Consider the following 24,785-nt stretch of genomic DNA (forward strand, 5'->3'; position numbering starts at 1 on the left):
GCTGGCTGCCTGGCTGGCAGATACCTGGAATGAGAATTTTGGTTTCTTTAAAAAGAAAATGTTACATGAATATGTTTTTGCTTGATTCCCAGATATGGAATATGAGGCCTCTTCAGATTGTCCGCAGCAGCAGAACATGATTTGTCTCGTGCTGTGGCTGGGATGTGATTTTGCTAGCTGCAGATCATTTACATTGGGAATTCTGGGGACTCATAAAAATGCCAAAGCCCCATGAGGCCACTGCTGCTGCTGCTGGTTGCTGGTTGCTGGTTGCTGGTTGCTGGTTGCTGGTTGCTGGTTGCTGGTTGCTGGTTGCTGGTTGCTGGTTGCTGGTTGCTGGTTGCTGGTTGCTGGTTGCTGGTTGCTGGTTGCTGGTTGCTGGTTGCTGGTCGCTGCTGGGTGCTGAGTGCTGGGTGCTGGGTGCTGGGTGCTGGGTGCTAGTTGCTACTGGTTGCTGGTTGCTGGTTGCTGGTTGCTAGTTGCTACTGGGTGCTGGGTGCTGGGTGCTGGGTGCTGGGTGCTGGGTGCTGGGTGCTGGCTGCTGGGTGCTGGGTGCTGGGTGCTGGCTGCTGGCTGCTGGCTGCTGGCTGCTGGCTGCTGGCTGCTGGCTGCTGGCTGCTGGCTGCTGGCTGCTGGCTGCTGGCTGCTGGCTGCTGGCTGCTGCTGGTTGCTGTTGTTCTTTGCTGTTTGCTGTTTGCTGGATTGCTGGTTGTTGGTTGGAGATATTCCCACAATGAAGATTAGATGTACTCCAAGGAATCTGATGCCCTTAATCAGCAGGAAGTAAATGAATGATATAGATGACCCCTTTCCCCTATAAACATTCTTTCTCTTCTATCTAGTGTTAAGGAATTGGGTGGGATAAGGGTAGTAGAAAAAAAAAACAACAAAATAGCAAAAAGTCCAGCTACAGATGAATGTTCAGGTAGCTTCCTTATACAGCTTAGGACCACCTCTTCAGAATGTGGTCCTGCCCAAACTGGAGTGGACCTCTTTGATCAATTAACAATCAGGACAATTCCCCATAGACGTGCCAAAAGGCTACTCTGAATTAGTCAATTCTTCAACTGAGATTCTCTTTCCACTTGACTCTAAATTGTGTTGAGTTGTCAGTTAAACCTTATTGTCACAAGGCCATTCTTAAGGAAGGTAACAGCTACCTGAAAACACTGCAAGTTGATCTGAGGACCCAGACAGTTAGTTACTATGAGACTGACAGGCAAGGGTCATATGAAGCATGCATACATATAATGCACAGGGATAATTTGAGTTTTGAGAAGCCTGGGCAGAAAAATACAAAGCTTCACCTCATGAGGAATGACACATAATATGTGTGGAATGTTCCCTCTTGCTGTTTTGCACCATAGACTATGGTTGGAAGGAGGTATCTATTTACTGATGTTTGTTGAATTCTGTTTCAACCTACCGTCTACCAACAATTTTACCTAACATGACAGTGAACTGAGAATCTTTACAGTAATTCACCTGTCTCCAATTAGCCTGCTTATTGTCAAGTGTGGAAAAAGAAAGAACCCAGTGTGGTGGTGCACACCTACCATCACATAAGTGTTTTTTAACTACAAGAAAAAGCATGTAAGAAGGTCTAGGATAGTCTCTTTCCATTTGAAGAATGCCAGTGAACAGGTTTCCCTTAACACTTGCCCTAATACTTCTTTTGTTTCCAGTCTCAACAGCAATATCTCAGAGCTTGTAGTTTAACAGAACTCACCTTACAACAACACTTTGATTGTCTGGAGTTTGGGTAAAAGAAACAAAACCACTATAATAGATTTACCAACCCACATGAATTAGTTCAATGTGACCATCATGATAGATGTGAGAATCGATTATTGACATAGGAAAAGATACTCAGCTGTCACAAACAGAAGTGCTTTGAAGAAATGCAAATGTTGGGAGGCTTATTTGTCAGTGTTTCCAGCTTTGGTTACATCCTTTCGTGTATGCCCCTGTGGAAAATCACTCTGGCTTTTAACAAAGACTTAGTGCCTGATATGAAGAAGGCACCAGAGTCACCAATACACCCTCCACTGTCTCTCTCACTGTCTCTCCTCATCCCTCTTTCCCTCCCTCCCTTCTCCTCTCTCTCTCTCTCTCTCCCTCCTTTTCTCCCTTTCTTTCTCTCCCTTTTTCTTTCCTTCCCTCTCTTCCTTCCTGTAATATAAGAATTGTGGGCTCCCTAAGATAATTTGAAAAATACAATGCACAAAAGTAACATAAAAATGGTCCTTCATCTAAAAGATAAACATATCACATGCTAACCACTCTAAATCTAGATCCCGGTATCTCTGAGCGTCCCATTGAGGATAAAAGGAGTCTACCATGTAAACTGAAGCTGATGATGGACATAGTGTTGCTCTTCTAATTAAGGTTGAATTCTACCATTGTCTGGATAGCCTTCTGGGCTTGATGAAAAGAATGGAGGACTCCTTTTATTAGCAGTGCTTTGCCTTCTCTGACCTTCGCCTCCACATGCTTCTAACTGCAGAATGTCTAGTAGCCTTACTTAGATTACTGGTTCAACTTCCTTTCTCCCAATGAGAACCCTTTCAGCTAACACCTGAGATTCTAGAGTGCCTTCCCATGCTAATGAGGAGCCTTCATCCAGTGACGTTTGCTTATCCTGGATATTCCTACCCACATCCCCAAAACTATATAAGCCTTTAATCACCCCCAAATAATGTTGCTCTGTTTCCCAGGAGCTTGTCCTGGTGTTGTCATTACCATATGTACTTACAGGGTTTCTGAACACCCAATCCATCAGTCTCTGCTTCGTTTGTCCTCATGGATTGATATTGGCCTACAATCTTTGGTGGCATGGAGGGTCACACTCAGGAAGTTCATGGGCCAGCACCCTTTACCAATCTTCTCACTATCGATGTCTGCAAGATGCTTATGTATGAGGGAAAGCTAAACGGCTTCAAAAGCAGTTTAATATGCTATGTGAGCATTATTGTCAAGAAACTCAGCTTTCTTAAGTTTATATTAAGGAAGAGAGAGGGAGAGATTACGTGGAGGGTAGCATGCAGGTGTCATGGTACAGGTATGAAACTCAGAGGACAACTTGGGAGAATCATTTCTCTCCTTCACAATATCGGTTTCAGGGATCAAACTCAGGTTGTCAGGCAAGTGGCGGGCACCTTTACTCTCTGAGCCATCTTGCTAAACCCAGATATAATTATTGTTTAAAGGAGAAGTATAAGTTTATTCATAAGCATTCATCATTTCCTTAAATATGCTTAAAGTCATTTTGAAAGTTAAAAAAAAAAAACCTAGGATAAGGAATGGGTAGAATCAATCAGAAGAAAGTGTGCATACTTCTATCAGGGCAAGTAGCTCAGTTTGTACTCAGTTGAGTGAGGTTGAACAAAATGTTCAAAAACAAATAATGATAATTTTCTCTAAGTATCACAGGAGATATAAACTTCCAAATTCATGAAGCTGAACACAAGACAAATACTATAATACTAACGAAACCAATATCAAGAGGCAAACAACAACCAAAAACTATTTCTTAAAGCAGAGAGAAGGGATAGCATTATCCAAATGAGGCAATCCATCCAGGAGACTCCTCCTTAGGAGCTGTGAGGTCAGGGGTTGAGCCTTTTTTTCAAGGGCTGAAATAGAAGAGCTGCCACCCCAAAATTCTATGTCCAATGCAACTGCCTCTATAAATGACAAAAATTCAGGATTGTACTTCAGTGGTATATAACTTTATTACTCCACCATTTAAGCTCTGGCTTAATCCCTAGAGCCACCCACTTCTACAAAAGCAGAACAAATAGAAACCCAAAATAAAATAAGAGACTTTTATCAAACATATCAATGATTATATTGGATATATGTCTAATTTCACTCTGTTGATCCAATAATTCATTCTGACCAAAAGTAAACTAGAGGAAAGAGTTTATTTCAGCTTGCACTCCCAGGTGACAGTCATGGAGGCAAGTCAGTGAAGGAAGTTAAGCAGGAGTTCCAAGCATAAACCTTGGAGGAATGTTGCCGGCATGCTCTCTGGTTCTATCATTCCCAGTCTCAGGCTTAGCTACACAAGCCAGAAACACTTGCCAAGGGACAGTGCTGCCAGTGGGATGAGCAACCCTTGCATTAATTAATAATCAATACAACTTCCCCAGACACCCCCAACATTACCTTAGACAATTCAATTGAGTCTTTGCAGGTAACTAAGTTATATCATGTTCTCAAACCAACCAGGACAGTATGTTTAACTCAAATGCATCAAAGAAGGGATAAATTATTGGCCTGTTGTATGGCACTTCATCTATAATCCAAGCACTCTGGAGACTGAGCCACAACTTCAAGGTCATTGTTGGCTACAAAAGATTATCTTCTGTCTTCTTCCATTGGTGCCTTACACAATCATCATCACAAAGGCTTCTTCCTTCAGCTGATGGGAGCTATTCCAAATAGCTTCTTGGCTAGAGATAGATGTTGTCTACCTAAAAAGTACCAATATTAGAGATGTGTGCAGCTATTTGAATGGATCGCCAACAGCATCATATTGAGTGAGAAGTCAAGTCCTAGGTTCTGCCTTCGGGATTCCATTTGGAGGAATTTCAGGCTCCTCAAAACAGGTGAACAGAGACATAAAATAAAGCTGTGGTGACTAAAGATTAAGGATGATGGGGGTAGGGAGCTCCATAGTAGAATTCCTATATGACTTTCTTGGGATCTGCATAGTTATCTTCAGTTGTCAACTTGACATAAACTAGAGTCATCTGAGAAGAAAGACTCAACAGAATGGTTGCCTAGTTCAGGATGTTCTGTAGGCTTGTCTATTGGGGAACTGTCTTGATTCTTAATTGATATAATACCATACCAACCAGCCTACTGTAGGCAGCACTATTCCTGGGCAAGGTAGTCCTCAACTATGTAAGAAAGCTGAGTATAAGTCGTTCTGTCAGCAAGCAAGCCAGCGTCTTCCAAGGTTCCTGCTGTAGTTACTCAGCTAAGATATGGATTCATTAGTGGGAGGTAATGCTGTATGGAATAGCAAGCTGATCTGTCTTCAAATTCCTACTTGAACTCCTGTCTTGATGTCCCTCAACACTGAGCTATGACTATAAGATAAAATACCCCCAAGTTGTTTTATGTAAGAAACAAAAAAGTATATTAATGCAAGATTATAAAGTGTTAATGTGATTGTGATTTTCATGATATAGAAATTGCTCTGCTCCCTGTGGCTGTGGTTTGTATGCAAATATGCATACATTTGTGGCAAAATGGTATAGAGTTGTAAATATACCAATATTGAATTCCTAGTTTTGAGATTGTTCTGTAATTTTGAAATATGTGACCTTTGGGAAAAGATGGGTGATGATTACACAGTATTCCTCTGTAGTATCTTTGCAAAAACTTGTGACTCAATAATGTTGCAAAATAAAAAAATATTTTTCAATGAAGCAAAGAAAACATGACATTTCATAATAAAATTGGATTTGGTTCTGGAAACATATCTCAGTAGTTAAGAGACATTTATGTTCTTACAGCAGATACAAATCTGACTCCCATCACCAACATGGTCTCTGATCCATTTTGAATTAATATTTGAATAAGGTGATAATATGGCAACAAGTTCATTCTTCTGTGAATATCTGGTTTTCTAGACACCATTTACTGGAAGAAGCTAGGTTTTCCCACTATATAGATTTTCTTTGGATAATTTTATCAAAGATTATATGGCTGTAGCCATGTGGATTTATTTCTAGATCTTTGTCCTGTCTTGTTTATACCTGTTTCTGGAGCAGTGCCATGCTGTCTTTGTCACTATGGGATCTGGGATAAAATTTGAAACCAGAAACTTTCAAGTCTCTGGCATTGCTTTTGCTTTAGCTCTCACAATTGCATGTGACTTATTTTTCTTTCTACCATTTAAACAGAAAAAGAGTTTCTACTTAGGCGTCTTAAATCACCTCTAATCCCAGATGCTGATTCCTCTTTCATAGTTTCATTACTTCTGGTCTGCTTCCTTACACTGTGGCTTTCACGAGAAGTTCATTCTTGTATCTAGAGAACAGAAAGAAGTCACTGCATCCAAAAATAGAGGAGCTTCTTTTGTTTTGTTTTTCATTCTTTCATGTAATCTCTCCAAGTGTATCCCTGGATCACATGATACTCACAATGTATTCCAGGAGAGCATCAAACTTGTAACCATCCTCTTGCCTAAGCTTACTTGGTGTTGCGACTATAAGGATACGACATCCCATTATGTCCAGGTTGACATCATGTTTCCTTGTGAGCATTTCTGTTGTGGAGAAGTCAATAAATGTGGTAAATTTTCCTTCATCAAACTTTTGAATTTGGTAGGACTTCATTGCTGTATCTGGATAGAAACCCAGTTCTCTGGGTATAAATCTTAATTTCTGCTAAATACCAACTTCTTCTGCAACTCTTGCCTTTGACTCATACTGTTTGATGTGGAAGAGAATTTAATATAAATCAAATCTGCTCTGGACTCTGTGTCTATGGGGATTGAGTAACCACAGCAGCAAACAACTCTCAAAATAGTCTTTGATTAAAAAAACAGTTACACACGACTGTAATCACACCACTTGAGATATGAGGCAGGAGAATTGTGGGTTTCTGACCAGCCTGAGCTACACAGTGTAAAACCCTATCTCGAAAACACAAACAGGAAAGAAACATAAGGATTGAAATGAAGGGAATGAGGAAGGAAGAAGAGATGGAAAGAAGGAAAAGTGGAGGGAGAGAAAGGGGGGAAATAAGGAAATAAATGAAAAGGAAGAAAAGGAAAAGAAAGGAGATTACACATATTATTGATTAGTGTGTCGATTTTAAATATGAATACTTGATAAAAGGCAAAAATAGAGCTGAGTATGGTGACGCACACCTTTAATCCCCATACTCCAGAGTCAGTGGCAAGAGTATCTCTGTGAGTTTCAGGCTATCCTGATCTAGATAGTGAGTTCCAAGCCAACCAGGACTACAGAGAGAAATCCTCTCTCAAACACACAGAAGAAAAAAGAAAAATGAGGAGGAGGAGGAGGAAGATAAGGAAGAGGAAGAGGTTAGGAGGAGGGGGAGGAGGAGGAGAAGGAAGAAGAAGACAAAGAGGAAGATGAAGAGGAGGAAGAGGAAGAAGACGAAGACGAAGACGAAGACGAAGACGAAGACGAAGACGAAGACGAAGAAGAAGAAGAAGAAGAGAGTAGTTGCACTGACAAACAGTTGTAGGGTGTTAGGCATAATGAGAACATCAAATACCAATAAACCATGAAGTGATGTCAGCCTCTGTGATGTCACCACAACAGTACCACAAAAACACTTGACATTTTTGGAGTGTGTTACTTTAATTATATCTCCAGTTGCTGTTATTACAATAATTACATTCCCTGTCTGTGAGAGGCACAAATGACAGTGGTGACTGACGGAGCAGAAGTCACCTCTCTGCTCCATCTGTTTTGTGCTTCCCAGGAAAACAGACTAGAAAGGTCCAAAGACGTGTCCAGATAGAAAACAAGAGGCCAGTAGTGAAATGTGGGAGACAGAGGGAAGAACCAGACCACCAAGGATACAGTGATAGGCTACAGAGATGGTTCAGAGATTAATAGTGCTTGCAGCTCTTGCAGAGGACCTAAGTTCAGTTCCTATATCTATGTTGTGTGGCTCACCAGTACCTCCACATTTATGGGGTCCAACACTATTTACTAAATCCTGGGGGCACCTGCACATACACATACCTACATATATTTTTAAAAAGAAATGGCATCCTGACACATCAACTATAAGAATAGCATTAGAAGAAGACAAACACCAGATTATCTCACTATCTGCATTCAAAGTCAACAGTTAGAACAGCACACCCAAACAGCTTCTTTTTAATTTAAGAATTTTATGTTTAATATCTGAACTTTACCCTAAAAATGCCTAAAGGTTTCCTGCCCAAGTAAGACTTTGTGTTTAACAGTCTGTGTGTTTGACACCAATCCTGTTCTATGCTGTGACCAGCAGACCAAAATTAGACTGATAATTTGACCTTCCGTGATGACCTCAAAGGGGATGTTACAAAATCCAGGGAATTGTGTATTTGGTGGGAAGATTAAAATTATAGCTTTTCTCATGGGCTTTTAAAAGTCCACAATTATGCCTGGAGTAGCACAACATAATCACTATTTTACTCCATTTTTCTTTATGTGTATGTGATTTTGTTTTGAATATATTCCAGATGCCAAAATTAGATCTGAAAAGTAATGTTTTTGTGCTGCTTTCAGCCAGTTTTTTTTTTTTTTTTTTTTTTTTTTTTTTTTTGAGACACTGAGGTAGTCATAAGATGTTTGCTCCCTGCCACTCTCCAAACACTGAAAACTGCAAACAGGGCTCAGATGTTCAAAACTCAGTGTACTCAAGATCATACAGAGAGCCACAGGCACCAAAAAACCTATTGCAAACACACACCCAAGGTGGAAAACCTTTGATGACGTTTAAATCGGAAGGGTGAGGCCTTTCTACATCAGGAGACTTTACTGACATAGTTACGTAGCTTACCGTGTATGCTGTGAGATGGACTCAGGAGCCAGCTAAGCTCATCTTATATCCCTCCATCGTTCATTACAGACTGCCTGGAGCTAATGATTTGCATTCTGTCTTTTTGAGACAACACTGCAAAGAAAGGTTTGAAGATAGGAAACAGAAACCTGAGAGAATATTCCAGTTCTTCACTAGTCTACAAATTCTAATGCTTTGCCTATAATTTCACTGCCTAATATTATATATATATATATATATATATATATATATATATATATATATATATATATATACAGTTACATACGACTGTAATCACACCACTTGACCATTTGAGATATGAGGCAAAAGAGTTGTGGCTTGCAGACTAGCCTGAGCTACACAGTAAAATCCTATCTGGAAAATACAAACAAGAAAGAAACAGAGAAGAGGGAGGTGAAACAAGCAAATGAGACAAAGAAAAGAAGGGAGGAAGGGAAAAAGGGAGGAAGAAAAGTAGGGAGGGAGAGAAGGAGAGAGGAAGGAAGAAAAGAAGGGAGGATGGGGAAAAAGGAAGGAGAAAAGGAGGTAGGGAAGGTAGAGGGAGGGAGGGAGGGAGGGAGGGAAAGAGGAAGGAGGGAGGGAGGGAGGGAGGAAGGGAGATAGGGAGAAGGATGTCTATGAGTTTGAAATCAACTTATCTACATAGTGAGTTCTAGACTAGCCAGGGCTGCATAGTGAGAACCTATCTCAATGGTAAAAAAAATAAATAAATAAAATTCATACTCAAACTGATAAACTGGCTCAGTAGATAAAAGTACTGTTGCTAGTCCTGATGGTTGATTCCTAGAACCCCTGACAGAACAAAAGAACTGATTTCCAGAAATTGTCTTCTGACCTCCAAAATATATGCCCACATTCACACATACATACAACATATATAAACACAACTAATAGTAATTAGTAAAAATGTAAAATGCTCTTATCATATTATTAAATTGAAATGTGGTTTATATATTGTAATCATACAATTACAAAATATGTATTTAACATGAACTAGCATCGTTGTATTGCTAAAAGGCTGACTGGTATGCATAAATACACACATATGTATAAGCATGTGACTGAAAAAAATGAGAACATTTTGTGGAAAGAAGAGACCAGCAGAATGTGGAATGGGAGACAAGGGAATATAGTCAGGGATTGTAGTGGACACACACATGCCAGCCAATTTTAAATGCCTTGACTAGCTCAGTGGTTGGGCACTTCTAAACCTCCCTGCAGCTAAAATATTCTTCTTTCCAGAATTCCTTGCTCAACATCTTTTAAATTTATATTTTGTCTTTGCTGCCCTGTTACCTTCTGAGCACCCCTTCCCCATAGGGCAGCATTTCGTTTCCACCTACATTGTTGGATGCTTTCTCTCTTGCAGCTTTTAAATCTGATCCTTCTTCCTCCAAGTCACAGTTATTCTCCTCTTCCAGGGGACTCTCTCAGTCCTTTGCCCACACAATTGAAAGGTCCTGCCTCTATCTCCCTGCCCAGCCATTGGCTTCACAGCAATTCTTTATTACCAATTGAAGCCAGTTGGAGGCAGGAGCCCTCAGGTCTGAAAGCATGGCTTTGAGAGCCGAATTAAGACAAAGCATTAGAACCAATTCCCAACATTTCACCCTTTCTGTCAAAAAAAAAAAAAAAAAAAAAGGCTTCTCAGACATAAATTGAAAATACTTGTAACAATTATGCAAATTACAAAGTATGATATACAATTAATATCATCATCATATTTGTCAATTAGATAAAGTACTTTACTATTTATCCCAATTTAAAGAGTTTACAATTTTATGCCTGAATCGTGTTTTGACTTAAACTTGTATTATCATCTGAAAAACATCCTTTCTATATCATCTTCCTCAATGTTAAACAATTTGAGTTTCATTATGAGGCTATAACTAGTCTCCAATACCTCCAGAAATCCAACAACAAATTATTGTCTGAATATGTAGGAAGCACCAAAACATAGCTTTCAAATCTTAAATAAATTGTAGATACAGCTGACTACTTAGACAATCCTCTATTACTCAAAACATCTGAGTATCTGTCATAAGCCTTCTGGACCAGAACCATCTGGCAGACCGTGAAATGATGCAGGAACTATTAACAACTTGTTTCCTCTGTCTTGGCAGAGCTAAACTGTGGACTATTCTGCATTGTGTGTCCTTTCTTGGACAGTATTTTTGTCTGAATAGGGTAAAATGAGTAGGGTTGTTTTGTCCAGTGGCTATCTTGCCATAATTGGAATAATTCCATATGAAAGTTTTGACATAGCATGATTTTTGATGATCTTTAATTACCTCATCACTATTTTTATCTCATGAAAGAAGCTGAAAAATTGGTACAAGAAAATAGTGGATTTAACTCATTCCATTTTATATACAGTGTATCTCAAAATTGCTATTATATATACATGTATATATAGTATATTAATTTATATAAAATTTTAAAAAAAAGAAAGAAAGTTTTGACATTCAGTTATTTCTTTGAACCAAGAAGGGGATACTGTCAGGAGCAGATATGTCTCTAGTCAAATGATCTTTAATAATTAATTAATATTAACTGTCATATTCTGTGGATTTCTGATGCTTTTAAAAACTATCTTTATAAAGCTTATCTGAATTGTTAAACCTTTACTATTCTTAGCTATTTCTATTTGACTATTCTAGAAAGAATATTAATATAATTAGATTAGAATCTAATATATAACAATGAAATTATTATCTAGCCCTTAACTTGGGCTACTTAATCATCATCCTAAACAGTTTGTAAAAGCAGTTATTGGAAGGACTGGGTCTAAACCTTGTTTTCTTAAATGAGTTGCATAGGCACGATGCCTATCTAAGAGTAACAATACAATTTCAAATTTTGTATCATTATAAGAAACTTATACCGATGAAAACCTTAAATTTGCATCAATCTATAAATTCTGTAGCAATGTGAAATTATAATTTGTCTAGAGACATTTTTGTAACTGTAGACACAGGTACATTATTGTATTCTGCTCACATTTATGTCTAAGCATGAAAATGACCTTAGGGAAGCACACTATTTTGTACACAGGTAGAAGAAAACTCTTGTCAGCAATGGACAGCCAAGATCAATTAAAAAAAAAATATAACTGTATTCTGTGTGTCCAGAAACAGACTGGTTAAGTTTGATAAATGACTGTGTTATGTGGATTGTATTTATACATTATGAAAAAGTCCTTTCATTCATATATATATACCAGCAATATATACACAGAATATTTAGATGGACATTGGCCAATAGGTTAACAGTACCATCTCTGGGAAGTGGAATTTCAGAGTTAATTTTGAGACTTCTTGTGCAGTTGGTTTGGTTTTCTCTCCATGTCCATAGATTCCACTTCCACCTGACCAGCCAGAGATCAAAATTATCTGAGAAAAGACTGCAGCTGTCTTAACATGTAGAGCTATTTTAACAACTGCTTACAGGGTTTTTCTATTATGTTAAGTGCTTTAAATAATATAAAGGATACTTTAAAATATAGGAAGATGTATGTGGGTTGTATGAAAATATACTATTTTATGTAATTAACTTTATGTTGCCTTTTTAGATTTTTAAAAATTATTTCTCTCCTTCCCCTGCGGTGTGCATGTGGTGTGTGTGTGTGTGTGTGTGTGTGTATGTGTGTGTTGTGTGTGAAGGCATGTGAATTCCATGTACATGTGGAAACTTTCCAGAACCTTAATTTCTTCTATCATGAGTTCCTGAAACTGGACTCAAGGCATCCATCTTGTGTGGCAGGCACTTTTATCCAGTAAACCATCTGACCAGTTAAGACACTTCAGCACCTATAGATTTTGACATTGTCATGTGGAATGAGGATCTTGCAACAGTGTTCCCCACCAAATCTGAGCAAGAAAACCATTTTTAAAGCCAGGCAGTAGTGGCACACACTTTTAATCTCAGCACTCAGGATGCAGAGACAGGCAAATCTCTTGAGTTCTAGTACAGACTGTTCAACAGAGCAAATTCCAGAACAGCTAGATCTACATGGAGAAATCCTGTCTTGACAAAACAAGAACAAACAAACAAAAAAAAAAGACAAAAATAGTTTAAAATGGAATTTAAGTAAAATGAAAATTATTACACAAGACCTATTCTGATCATTTAGAAACAGGGTCATGAATGTTTAAATTGGATCTGAGGAATGAGACTGGAGATGGGATGAAGTGGACCAGATGCAGCTCTTAGAGATCAGCAAGTGTGAAACAATCATGGTGGAACAGAGACTGATCTGAGAAGAGTTAAGGCTTCTAAACATGGTGGGTTGGATTTTTGTGTATGTTTGTAAGAGGTTTGAGTTTGTTTGGATTTGGGGGTTTTTATGACAGAGTCAAGAGGAAATGCAGAAAAGACAACTTGGTTAAATGCTGTAGGTGTTTTCAGACTGGAGATACAGCTTGCAAATATTTAAACAATATATCAATAAAGATCAATAATAGACACTGAAGAAATAGCAGAAAAGGATAAGAAGAGCTAGGCCTTGGGGAATGGCCTAATGTGAGAAGGTTTACAGTGGTTCTCAACCTGTGTGTCTCAATCCCTCTGGTGGGGGGGGGAGGTCACATATCAGATATTCTGCATATGAAATACTTACATTATGATTCATAACAGTAGCAAAATGATAGTCATAAAAGGGCAATGAAATGATTTTATTGTTGGAAGTCACCACAACATATGGAACCATGTTAAAGGAATGGCTGAGAACCATTAGAAGATATTAGAAGCCAGGCAGTGATGGCACACCCCTTTAATCCCAGCACTTGGGAGGCAGAGGCAGGCGGATTTCTGAGTTCGAGGCCAGCCTGGTCTACAGAGTGAGTTCCAGGACAGCTAGGACTGCTAGGACTACACAGAAAAACCCTATCTCAAAAAAAAAAAAAAAAAAAAAAAAAAAAAAAAAAAAAAAAAAACCAACAACAACAACAAAAAGATATAAGAAGCAAAGGATTGTGGGTAAATGAGTTCATTCATAAAGGTGTCACCCAGAGCTGGGAGCAAGCTCTGTTTGGCATGTGATGTCATGTGCCAGTGGAATGTCACTGTCTCCAGCATCATAGTCTAGCATTACATGAAGCTCATTGTGAATGTTGGTCACTTTCCTGTGGCTTTTTAGCTTGATATGCAAGGGTAAATTTAGTGAAAGACTGGGGATTTCATGACATTTATTTTCAGGAATGTTATACTGGTTGGCTTGGGATCAAGGATGATGTATTTAGACCACAGAAATTGTTGTATGACCTAAGTCAAGATTGTTTATGTCTTAAGTCTGGTTAAATATTTAACAGCACAGTACTCTTCATGCAGGAAGTTTGTGTGTCAACCTTGAGTTTAGCTGATCTTCTGCATGGCCACTGATCCACTGGCTCTTAAACACTAAGAATGTGTTCAGTGGGTCAATGCAAGGGCTCTGGCTTGGACACAAGTCAGGAATCTGTCTTGCTGACTCATTCTCACCACGGTCTTTTGTTAGCCAGAGGCTAGGGATATAACTTCGTTAATAACATTACTGCCTTGCAAGTATAAAGACATAAGTTCTATACCCAGAATTCACTGAAAAAGGCTAGCCATTGTGGCATATTTGTAGTCCCAAGACTGAAGATGCAGCAACAGGCAGATCACTGGAGCTGACTGGCAAGCAAGCCCACCTACTTGGCAAGCTCTAGACCATTAAGCAACACTGTCTCAAAAACTAAAGTAAATGGGCCAGTGGCACACATGTTCTGAGCACTTTAGAAGTGACAATAGATAGGTCAAAGGCAACAAGAAACAAGTTTGGTGGGTAGGCAAAGTTTGAAGAGTTCTTCCTCTTCTTGTTTTTCTTCTTGTTTTTGTTCTTGTTCTAGTTCTTCTTCCTCTTCCTCTTCCTCCTCCTCTCCCTCTGCCTCTTCTTCCTCTTCTTCCTCTCCTTCCTCTCCTTCCTCTCCTTCCTCTCCTTCCTCTTTTCTCCTTCTTCTCCTTCTTCTCCTTCTTCTCCTTCTTCTCCTTCTTCTCCTTCTTCTCCTTCTTCTCCTTCTTCTCCTTCTTCTCCTTCTTCTCCTTCTTCTCCTTCTTCTTCTTCTTCTTCTCTTCTCTTCTCCTCCTCTCCCTCCTCCTCCTCCTTTTCTTCTTCCTTCTCCTTCTTCTCCCTCATCCTCCTCATCATCAATCATTGTGGTGGTTGAATAAGTCTTTTGAATAAGTGTGTTTTAATAAATTTGAATAAGTAATTTGCCAAAGTAATAAGCCAAAGGAGCGGCACTATTTGGAGGTGTGGCCTTGTTGGAGGAAGTTTGTCACTGTGGGGGTGGACTTTGATTCGCTTATGCTCAAGCTCCTCCTAGTGTGAAAGAGGCTCTCCTCCTGGCTGCCTGAGGAAGAGTCTCCTTTTGGCTGCCTTTGAATCAAGGTATCTCGGCATCTCCAGTACCATGTCTACCTGCATGCTGTCACGTTTTCTACCATGATGACAATGGACTTAACCTTTGAAATTTTAAGTCAGCCACAATTAAATGTTTGCCTTTCTAAGAGTTTGCCTTGGTCATGGTGTCTTTTCACAGCAATGAAACCCTAACTAACATAATCACCATCAGGGAGCTTGGAAGATAAGAGTGTTGAGAGAAATGCAGATGATGGAGGCTTGGCTTGTGAAGTTCCACCAGGGAACTTGGGGGTCACTTAAGACTCTATTGGAGACTTTGCATATTTTGAGAAAAGAATTGGAGCTTCCGTTAGCTAGTACTAAAGAATCGGCTATGATCAAAAAGATACCAGAACCACTAATGTGAAACCTTTGATTTTGGAGGGATACTTGATGCTGGGCAGCCAGAGCTGAAAAAGCAGTAGCAACTAAGAAAAAAATAGTACTACTACAGGGAAATCTTCTGGGAAGAATTTCCTCACAATTAGCACACAAAAGCCATGTTCCAGAGGTCATTTAGATTCAACCTAATGCTGGCAGTTAAATTTGATCATTCGTAAGTGTCTCCCAAGTGGTGCTGGTTTTGAAGGCATGAAGGGGTCAAAAAACCATTTAGGGTTGGAACTATGAAAGTCCAGTAGAAGCCATGAGAGAAAGGTACAGCCCTGGTAACAACTGAGGCCCAAGTCCAGAGGGGGTCATGAGAAGAATTTGAGTCTTGGTGCAGTAAAGAGAGCCCAGGAGTGACCATTGGTGAAAGTGGAGGCCAGTTGTAGGAAAAGACCTTGGTATTTTGTATTATTGATTATATGGTATTATCAGTAGCGTGGGATGACCACAAAGAACAGAAACAGTAGTGGAATGGAGCCTGCCAAGCTTAGAAGACAAGTGATGGGTGTTGCAGAGTATAGAGGTGGAGAAGTGACCTAAGTCCCTTGCAGGAACCCAGAAGTTGTGAGTAAATCCTAGATCTTGGACATTGGGTTATTTACGTTGTTGGAGTTTGGTTCTCCCTCGTTCAGATCGTGACTGAGTCCTTGTTCTTCCTTCTTGACATAAAAACGTATTTAATTTTTTTTTTTTAATTTTATAGGAGCCCACAGTTCAAAACAATTTAGGGTTTTTTTTTAAGATTTTTTTTTAATTTTTTGTTTTTTATTTTTATAGAGACTTTTGGAGCTCAAAAGAGGCTGGGTATTTATACAGTTTTAGAATGTTTGCATTTGTAAGTCTGGGAGTTTTAAGCTTGTAAAATGTTTTATTTTAATGTCGATATTAATGTATGATCTTGGGGATAAACAAAAATGGAAAGGTTATGGCTTAGCAATGATGTGCTTGTATGTTAAGCTAACAAAGGGTCAGTTGGGCTGGATAGTTTTATGGAAACTTGACACATGCTATGATCATCTGAGAGGAAGAAATCTCAGTTGAGAAAATGTCTTCATAAGATCTGACAGTATCCAGTCCTATAGGGCATGTTTTTAACTAGTGGTTGATGGGGATGTCCTAGGCCATTGAGGGTGGTGCCACCTCTGGGGTGGTGGTTCTGGTTTCTATAAAAAAAAAAATAAAAAAAAAAAAAAAGCAGGCTGAGGACTGGAGAGATGGCTCAGCGGTTAAGAGCACTGCCTGCTCGTCCAGAGGTCCTGAGTTCCTGAGTTCCTGAGTTCCTGAGTTCCTGAGTTCCTGAGTTCCTGAGTGAGTTCCAGCCACCATGTGGTGGCTCATACCATCTATAATGTGATCTGATACCCTCTTGTTGTGTGCAGGTGTACATGCAGATAGAGTACTCACTTATACATAAAATAAACAAGTCTTTCATTAAAAATAGCAGACTAAGAAAGCCATGAGGAGCAAGCCAGTGATCAGCACTCCTCTATGGCCTCTACGTCAGCTTCTGCCTCCGGGATCCTGCCCGGAGTGAGTTCTTGTCCTGACTTTGGTGATCAACAGCGATGTGGAAGCATAAGCCAAATAATCCCCTTCATCTCCAAGCTAGTCTTGTTCATATTGTTTAGTCAAAGCAGTAATAACAAACCAAGACAGAAAGGAACAGAGAGAATAAGAAACAAGAAAAAAGAACACGTGGATGTGGCCAGGCTGTGACCTCTATAAGTAACAGGTAAAGCAGACAGAAACCCCACCCAGAAAAATCACCAGTTACCTTTGTGTTAAGACCACGGCTTACTCACTCCCGCTAATCCTCCCTCTGATATTCTCCAATTTCTTCAGTATTCCAGGGTGACTCTGTCCCTCATCTCATGACTAAATGAACATCTTCTGGCGGTCCCCAGGCTACTCCCATCCCTGGGTTGTTTTCACCCCTATGGAGCAGAACGGTTCCAAGAGACTTCTGACGGGAACCAGCAGCCTGGGAACAGTGACCAGGCAAGTGTTCCAGCAGGTGGTCAAACCTGGGCAACAGATCAGAAGAGAGTGGGATATCACTGTATCCCGCACAATAAACTCTGAGCAGATACTCTGAAAATGAGCCATCTTTCGTAAGTAGTGAGTAAGAGTGGGAGTGCTTAGAGGCAGAACGGAAGGCAAGGCACGCGATGCATCATTTAAAACCCCGCGCCATTCAACAGCCAAGCTAAGCAATATGAATTTCCCCTGGTTGCTTCTTTTACTCCTTTTCTTTTATTCATGCACACACTCCACTCTGTGAATATTTATTGACTGTTAAACGGCACCCCCAGAACACCAGTCACAGAGAACTCCAATTGGAGTGCAGTGCGGCCGGAAGTGGTCCTCCTCCGACTTCCTCAGTAGCTATTTTGTCCCTTCTGGCAGGGAGAGATTATAAATCAGAAAGCTTTGTGAAGCCTCTCATATATTTCAAAGATTGCATTCCTGCTGGAATACACGGAGGATGCTACGAACGTTCACATATAAAGTGCATTTCAAAACAGCAGCAGCATTCAGTTGTGGAGTTAGGCATTACAGCCTTCTGCAGCGGAAGCTCAAAGCACCCAGTGGGACTGAGCTGGGAAGAACACAGCCTGTGAGAGAAACCGTGGGAAATTTTCAAGGAAAGGAAGTTGTATGTCCTGATGAACATAAAAGGATCAAAATACAGTTTCAAAAAAGAAAAAAAAATGAGTCTCAGTACTGGACTCTAATGTTTTGTAAAGGAGAATCTAACTTTTCCCCACTAATTTATTTTATTCGCTTTACATTCCAATAGCAGCCAACCCCTGCCCCTCATACGGCCCCTCCCTCCATCCCTCCCATCCCTTCTCCTTTAAGAAGGGGGAGCCCTCCCCTGAATCACTCCACCCTGACACATCAAGTCTCTGCAGGCCTAGACGCATCCTCTCCCCCTAAGGCAGACAAGTCAGCCCAGTTAGGGGGATAGGATCCACAGGCAGGCATCAGATTCAGGGATAGCCCCCTTCCCTACCCTGCTCCAGTCATTGGGGTACCCACATGAAAACCAAACTGTAGGTATGCTACATATGTGCCAGGAGCCTAGGTTCAACCCATATTTGCTCTTTGGTTGCTGGCTCAGTCTCTGGGATTCCCCAAGCATCCAGCTTAGTTGACTCTGTTGGTGTTCTTGTGAAGTCCCTATCCACTCCAGGTTCCTCGGTCCTCCAGACTCTCTGACCTCAGCCTACTGTTTGACTGTGGGTCTCTGAATCTGTTTCCATCTGCTGCTGGGTGGAGCTTCTCAGAGGACTGTCTATGCTAGTCTGTCTGCAAGCATAACAGAATATCATTAATAGTGTCAGGCATACAGTGAGCTCTTTTGCACATGGTCAGTCTTCAGATTTGTTAAGTAAACCAAACACGGTAATACTAATGCATCTCACAGTTTAAGTCTTAAGGATCTTTGACATAACTAAGGAAGAAGAGAAAGGAAGACTCTAACTGATTGAGATCAGGTTTTTATTAGAGACCATTAGGCTTTCAATATTATGTTGTATTGAGACTTGGCAAGATGGTTCCGTGTGTAAAAGAACTTGCCTCCAAGTCAGGCTACCTGGGTTGAAGGAGTGACTGAACTCTGTCTGTCCTTCTTACCTGTGCCTTAGCACTCAAGCACACACATGCACACAGATACACATATATGCAAATTTAAAAGTTGAATATATTGCCCTATACTCTGACATTTGAGGCTGAGATTCGCACCTGCTACAATACTTTTATATATTAACACATGTGGTCTCCTCTTTTCCTTTTTGGTTTTGGTTTTTTGTTTGGTTGGTTAATTGGTTTGGTTTTGTTTCGTTTTGTTGTTATTTTGGTTTTCTTTTGCTTGTTTGGGATTTTTTTTTTTTGACAGTGTCTAGTGGAGCCCAGTCTAACCTTGCATTCACCATGTATCCAAAAATGACCCTAAATTCCTGGTCTCCCAAGTGCTCCTCCATACTTGTCTAGTCTGCATAGCAGTTGAGTTGTCCTTTGAAGAAACTCTGTAAAGAAAAGAGTGACAGGTGTTATCATGACAACTATGTTTGAAAGAAAACAAAACAAAGCAGAAGAGCGTATAGCACAGGACAATCTGGGTCAACATAGAACTCTGACCCCTTCCTCTCCCAGTTATCACCTAGTTTCCCTCTTTCCAGCCTCTTCCTTCAGGAATCCCTCTCAGCTCCGAATCTGACTCTCTGCAGAAAGGGTGTTTTGATTTATTTTGGCTTCTTATCAAGGGATGCTCTGTTGTAACTGTAGGAAGTCAGGTCTGTGAGCCATTTCAGAACCTTAGGGTCACAGCCCAAAGGGAGGGCAGGATGCATGCAGTAGGGCTCTGAGGACTGAAGAAGCAATAAACACAATTATAAGGCACAAATGACACAGTGAACTTGTCCTTGATTCTGTCAACTATCTGTGTCCATGGAGACACATTCTGGCATGTAGACCATGGCGTCAGGCATCTTCAGGAGAGGGTAAGTCAAAACCATAGGCTGCTGTGTCAGAGTTCAGAAGCTCTGTCTGCTGGAAGGAGGCCCCCAGGCAGAGCCAGCAGCTGGGAATATGCTGATTCTAATCCAGCCATGGGAGGGAGTTGGCAGAGTGTGCCATGCTGTCAGACCTCAGACAAATGAGTGGGTATTTAGAATAGTGTGCCAGCTGAACCTGGGAGAAGGGTACCAGGAAGAAAACAAAGGATGTGACTGTCCTCTCAGTGAGAGCCTGGAGCCAACGGCCACTCCAAGAACACATGACACAGAATTCAAGTTTCAACATGTGCAGGAGTTTATTAAAATGCATGGATGGGGAGGAGGGAACACAGAGAAAAATTTTGAAAAGTTAGGGAATTCAGATGAGCAAACTATAACCCAAGAGCTCTTGTGCCAAAAGGGGGGGGAGGGGTGGATAATTAGAAAGAGCTTTGAATGAGATTCTTTGAGAGATAGAGAAAACAAGAGAGGGGGAGAGGGAGAAGGAAAGGGAGAGGGAGAGAGGGAGAGAGAGAGAGAGAGAGAGAGAGAGAGAGAGAGAGAGAGAGAGAGAGGAGAGAGATCTAAGTTCATGGTCAACCTGGTCTAAATAGCAAGTTCCAAAAATCCAAGCAGCTGAGATACACAGTGTGATTCTATCTCAGAAAGATAGAGTAGGGGGGAAGGAGAGAGAAGTTGACAGGGGAAATGGAATTAAAAAAAGACAGACACTTGTTTAGACATACAAAGAAGAAAATAAGATGCAGCTGTCCTCTGCGGAGGACAGGAAGGTCTTTTCAGAGCAGTAGAACAGCTCAGGAGCTAAACATCGGCTTTGGGAGCCTGGTGGCCTGAGATCTCCCAGACGCCAAGCTGAAAGGAGAGTGGCAGTCCCTATGGGCTGTACACACATACACCATGGCATGTGCACATATGTGTGTAAGTGTGTACATGATGATGGTAATGATGATGAGGAAGATGATAATGGTGATACAAAAATGCAAAGGTGCTTAGGATGGAAACTGCTGGGTTTCAAGAACCTCATTGTTTTAAAACTATTTTTGGTAGTACTAAAGTGAAACGTACATAGCATACAACTTGTCCACAGTCACTGTATAATTATGGGGAAACACAACTGAGAACGGTAAGCATATTTACATTTTTTGAGATAGGGTTTCATTGAGCCCAGGCTTGTCTCAGGCTCACTGAGGATGACCTCGAACTTCTTATTCTCCTGCCTCCTTATCACAAATGCTGGAATTACAGGCTAGCACCAGCATATCCAATTGTAAATAGTGCTGGTGACCAAAGCTGGGGCTTCCTGCGTGCTAGCCAAGCAATCTGCAATCTGAACTATTAGCCAGCTCACAGCTATGATCTTCTTGAAGAACATTTTTTTAACTTTCATTCTTAATTGTGTGTGTTCAAGAGTGGGTGCGTGCATGTGCGTGCGTGCGTGTGTGTGTGTGTGTGTGTGTGTGTGTGTGTGTGTGTGTGTGTGTGTGATATGAGTGTAGTGCCTGGGGAGGTCACAAAAAGATGTCAGATTCTCTGGAGCTGGATTTGCAGCAGTTTTGAACCAAACTCCAGTCTTCTGGAAGAACAATACAAGCTCTCAGCTACTGAGCCATCATCTCCAGACCAGATAGTCACAATTTTGGATAACTTCTAAGATCACTGTATATTTCTAAAATGTGCTCCTCATTCCAAACAAACTCAGTAGTAAACAAAGTCCACTTTCCCATATCATGCCCCAATCTCAGACAGCCCATATTCTACTCTTCATCTCTATCCTGATCTTGCTAGTAAACTGGAAACAAAGATGTCAGAGAAAAAACCTGAGGGGAAGGCCAGCTGTTATTCTAGAGAAAAGCCTCAGACGGTGTTTTTCTTGCAGAGGGATAGAGGGTGCTCCGCACAGTTCAGATGCAAAGTCAAGACTCAGAGCATAACATGACAGAGGGTTAGGGAGGTAATGACACGCAAAGATGTTTTTAAGCTACAGAGGAAACTCAGAAAACTTGGGCAGTCATAGATTTTCTGGACTTCCAGGTAAGATGATCGACTAGAAGCCATGTCAGAACCAATGGGTGATGTTGCGAGAGATATTTGAAATGGCAGCACCCAATCTGTCTCGTGTTACAGAGCTGCCATGTTCCCTACTAGACTAGGCCTGAGGTCATGAGCAGCGGCATGTTCTTGATGCTGTTGCAGCTCAGGCAAACGGCTCAGTCACCAGCCCTGTCACCCACAAGACACCAGTATGGGAGATGGCTCTGCCAATCTTCCACACTGTCTCTACAAGGCTGGGCTGTGCCCAGATCATCCCACCATCCACATGGGCCCGGTAGAAATGAGACTCTAATGTTTAAAGATTAATCAAAGGTTTTATATGTTTGATAATGTTCAATTAACAAGATGCTCACACAATCAGAGGTGTTAACCAATTAACTAACCTAGATATAAGTTGTTACCCAGGACAGCTCCCAGTACTTGTGTGGTTCTCCATCCTCTTCCATCTCTGGCCTGCTAGCTCCTCTTCCTCCTTCTCCTCTTCCTCTCCTTACTCCTCCCACCTTAGTTCCTCCCAATTTGGGATGAAAATATGCCACTACAGGATAACTATAGTCTGGAAACAAAAGAGCGGGAAATTATTTTGTCACTCCATCAGCTACTTCTGCCCCAGAATCAGCTTGATCAGCCTTCCAAAGACTTCTATTATGGAACTCAAGAACTTTTGTTCTCCATGGGAAAAGTTACAGGATGTCTGAGCCTCCACCAACTGAGAACTAAACAGGTGTTCAGGAGAGTGATAGAAAATCTCCAGCTACCGACAGTAACTGGGGAGCAATAAAGGACCTTGATAGGCATATGCTGGAACTCATTGGGGCACACTGAGGATTAAATGGCTTATGTCACACGCCACATGGTCAGTCTTGCATCTCTTCCAGTCCTTCAAGACCTGTCAGTGTTGCTAACAAGTGCCCCAGTAACTTGTATTTCTATGTGCCTAGTTGGATTGTTGGTTGATAAAACAGATCTTTTCATTATCCTGAGCAAACTTTAATTCTTGATATATCTGACTTTGCTTTCTGGCACCAATAGAGCCTCAACCCTTGATGGAGGTTGTCTATTCCCTTACAACAGTAAGCACTAAATGTGACTTTGTCTTAGCAATAGGTTGTAATAATGCCATTTGGAGAACCAAAGTTCAACACCAGCAAATCTAGCTATGAACACCAGACCTTTTCTTCTCTCCAAAGCACACATTGATAACAGGTAGCATTTGTATAGACTACTAGGGTTATGTTTAGGTCATGATGGTATTCAGATAACAGCCACCTCAAGTGCCTTTGACTTCTCCCTGATCTTAGACTCCTGCCAGCAGGCTTCTCCCATCAAAGGAAGACTACCAAAGGCAATGCAATGTGATCTTTCAACGCTCCATCTCCATGAGCGCTGCTATGTCTAGCAGTGTCTACCTCTGCACATCCCTGGACCCTTTAGATAACAAGTGATCAACAAATGTATTCCACTCTTACAAACCTAGAAAATGTGTTCATTGAGTAATCCTCATACACATCCTGAGCCTCTTCACCAGAGAGAGCAGCATGAGTACGCTTCAACCAAGCAGACACACCAAATTCACCAGGGGTCCCTAATTAGAAGTGGCCCTGAGTCATCTGGGTTTAAACTATGAGTCTGACCATTTGTGGAGAAGACAACTGCATTCAAAGGATTAGACCTAAAATAATAAACGTTATGTTTATAAACATAAACAATGTGCTTAGCTGCATGGGATCCTGCCCTGGGATTACCAGTCCCTTATTTCCTGGTGCTCCTTTATTACTTGAACTATGAATCTTATTTTTTTTTAACTATTTCTTTCTCTTTACTGACTCATTAGTGCAGCTGTCTCTGCTCTTTCAGGTGCATGAAGCCCCTCATACAATTCGTATTGCATCTTTATATTTTGCATAGTTGAGAAATGCTATTTATATATTCTTGAACTATGTTTTCAGAGTTCTTTTCTACAACCTTAGTGGCTGTCCTGAATGTCACAGCATCACCATCTTGCCAAGAAACATTAGACACACTCTCACCTTCCAGACTCATGCTATTTCTAATTATCATGGAGTCATTAACTTTGACAGGGAGAACATTCCTGTAAGATGAAAAATATGTATATTATTAAGCAAACAAGCCTTACACCTAAAATAACCAGAGCGCTCTTGAAGAAGCATGTCCCTCTGGCTCTGCTCCAGGGTAGGAACCATGTCAAAGCATCCCTTCTTCAGCCATGCCAGATCTGGCAGCTACACAAGACCTTAAGCCTTCCTGCTCTCTCTTTCAATGGACGGCAGGATGGAATCCAGAAAAGGTCTCCCTCTATTGCTAACACCTCAGTTAGAGACTTGTAGCCTCCCAAATGGAGAAATAAATATCTGTGACCTATTTGCCAGCCATTCTGTAATGCCAAGCTACAAGAACCAGAAGTGACTAAGGTGTGATGTCCATTTTATCAATCCTTACTTTCACTGGGCAAACTGAGGCACAAAGGGATTAACTAAGTAGCTCAAAGTTGCATGTGTAGTTCTCTCCAGTCTGTCAGTCAAACTACGGGTAGAACGCCGTGTATCAAGCTGCAATGCTATGCTTCTTCCTACAAAGAGATCTAAAACAGAATGCAAAGTAAGCCAGTACCAAGAAAAAGCAGTGGCACACACCGGGGTAGGGGAGGAGTTGAAGTGGGGGCAAGGTCTGTCTGTGGAGGATACATGTCTTTCTTCGGGTGGGGAGGGCGAGAATCTGAGGAGAACACCTGTCTTCCTTCTGGTGTGGAAGAGGGGGCAGTTCTTTGCCATCTATAGGTTTCTTAAATTGTCTTGGGGATTCCTCTTACGAAAGAG

General features: G+C 40.9%; 1 long non-coding RNA gene across 1 annotated transcript; it reads right to left on the minus strand.

Moving 5' to 3' along the window:
* Nucleotides 1-6,198: 6,198 nt before the first annotated feature.
* LOC143439568 (uncharacterized) lies at nt 6,199-9,967 on the minus strand. Its single transcript, XR_013107733.1, has 3 exons — nt 9,909-9,967; nt 8,545-8,658; nt 6,199-6,283 (listed from the first exon to the last, which is right to left on the minus strand). It is a non-coding gene; the product is annotated as an uncharacterized LOC143439568 (long non-coding RNA).
* Between the last annotated feature and the right edge of the window lie 14,818 nt (nt 9,968-24,785).

The sequence above is a fragment of the Arvicanthis niloticus genome, chromosome 27 (assembly GCF_011762505.2).
Source record: "Arvicanthis niloticus isolate mArvNil1 chromosome 27, mArvNil1.pat.X, whole genome shotgun sequence".
In the NCBI taxonomy this organism is placed as follows: domain Eukaryota; kingdom Metazoa; phylum Chordata; class Mammalia; order Rodentia; family Muridae; genus Arvicanthis; species Arvicanthis niloticus.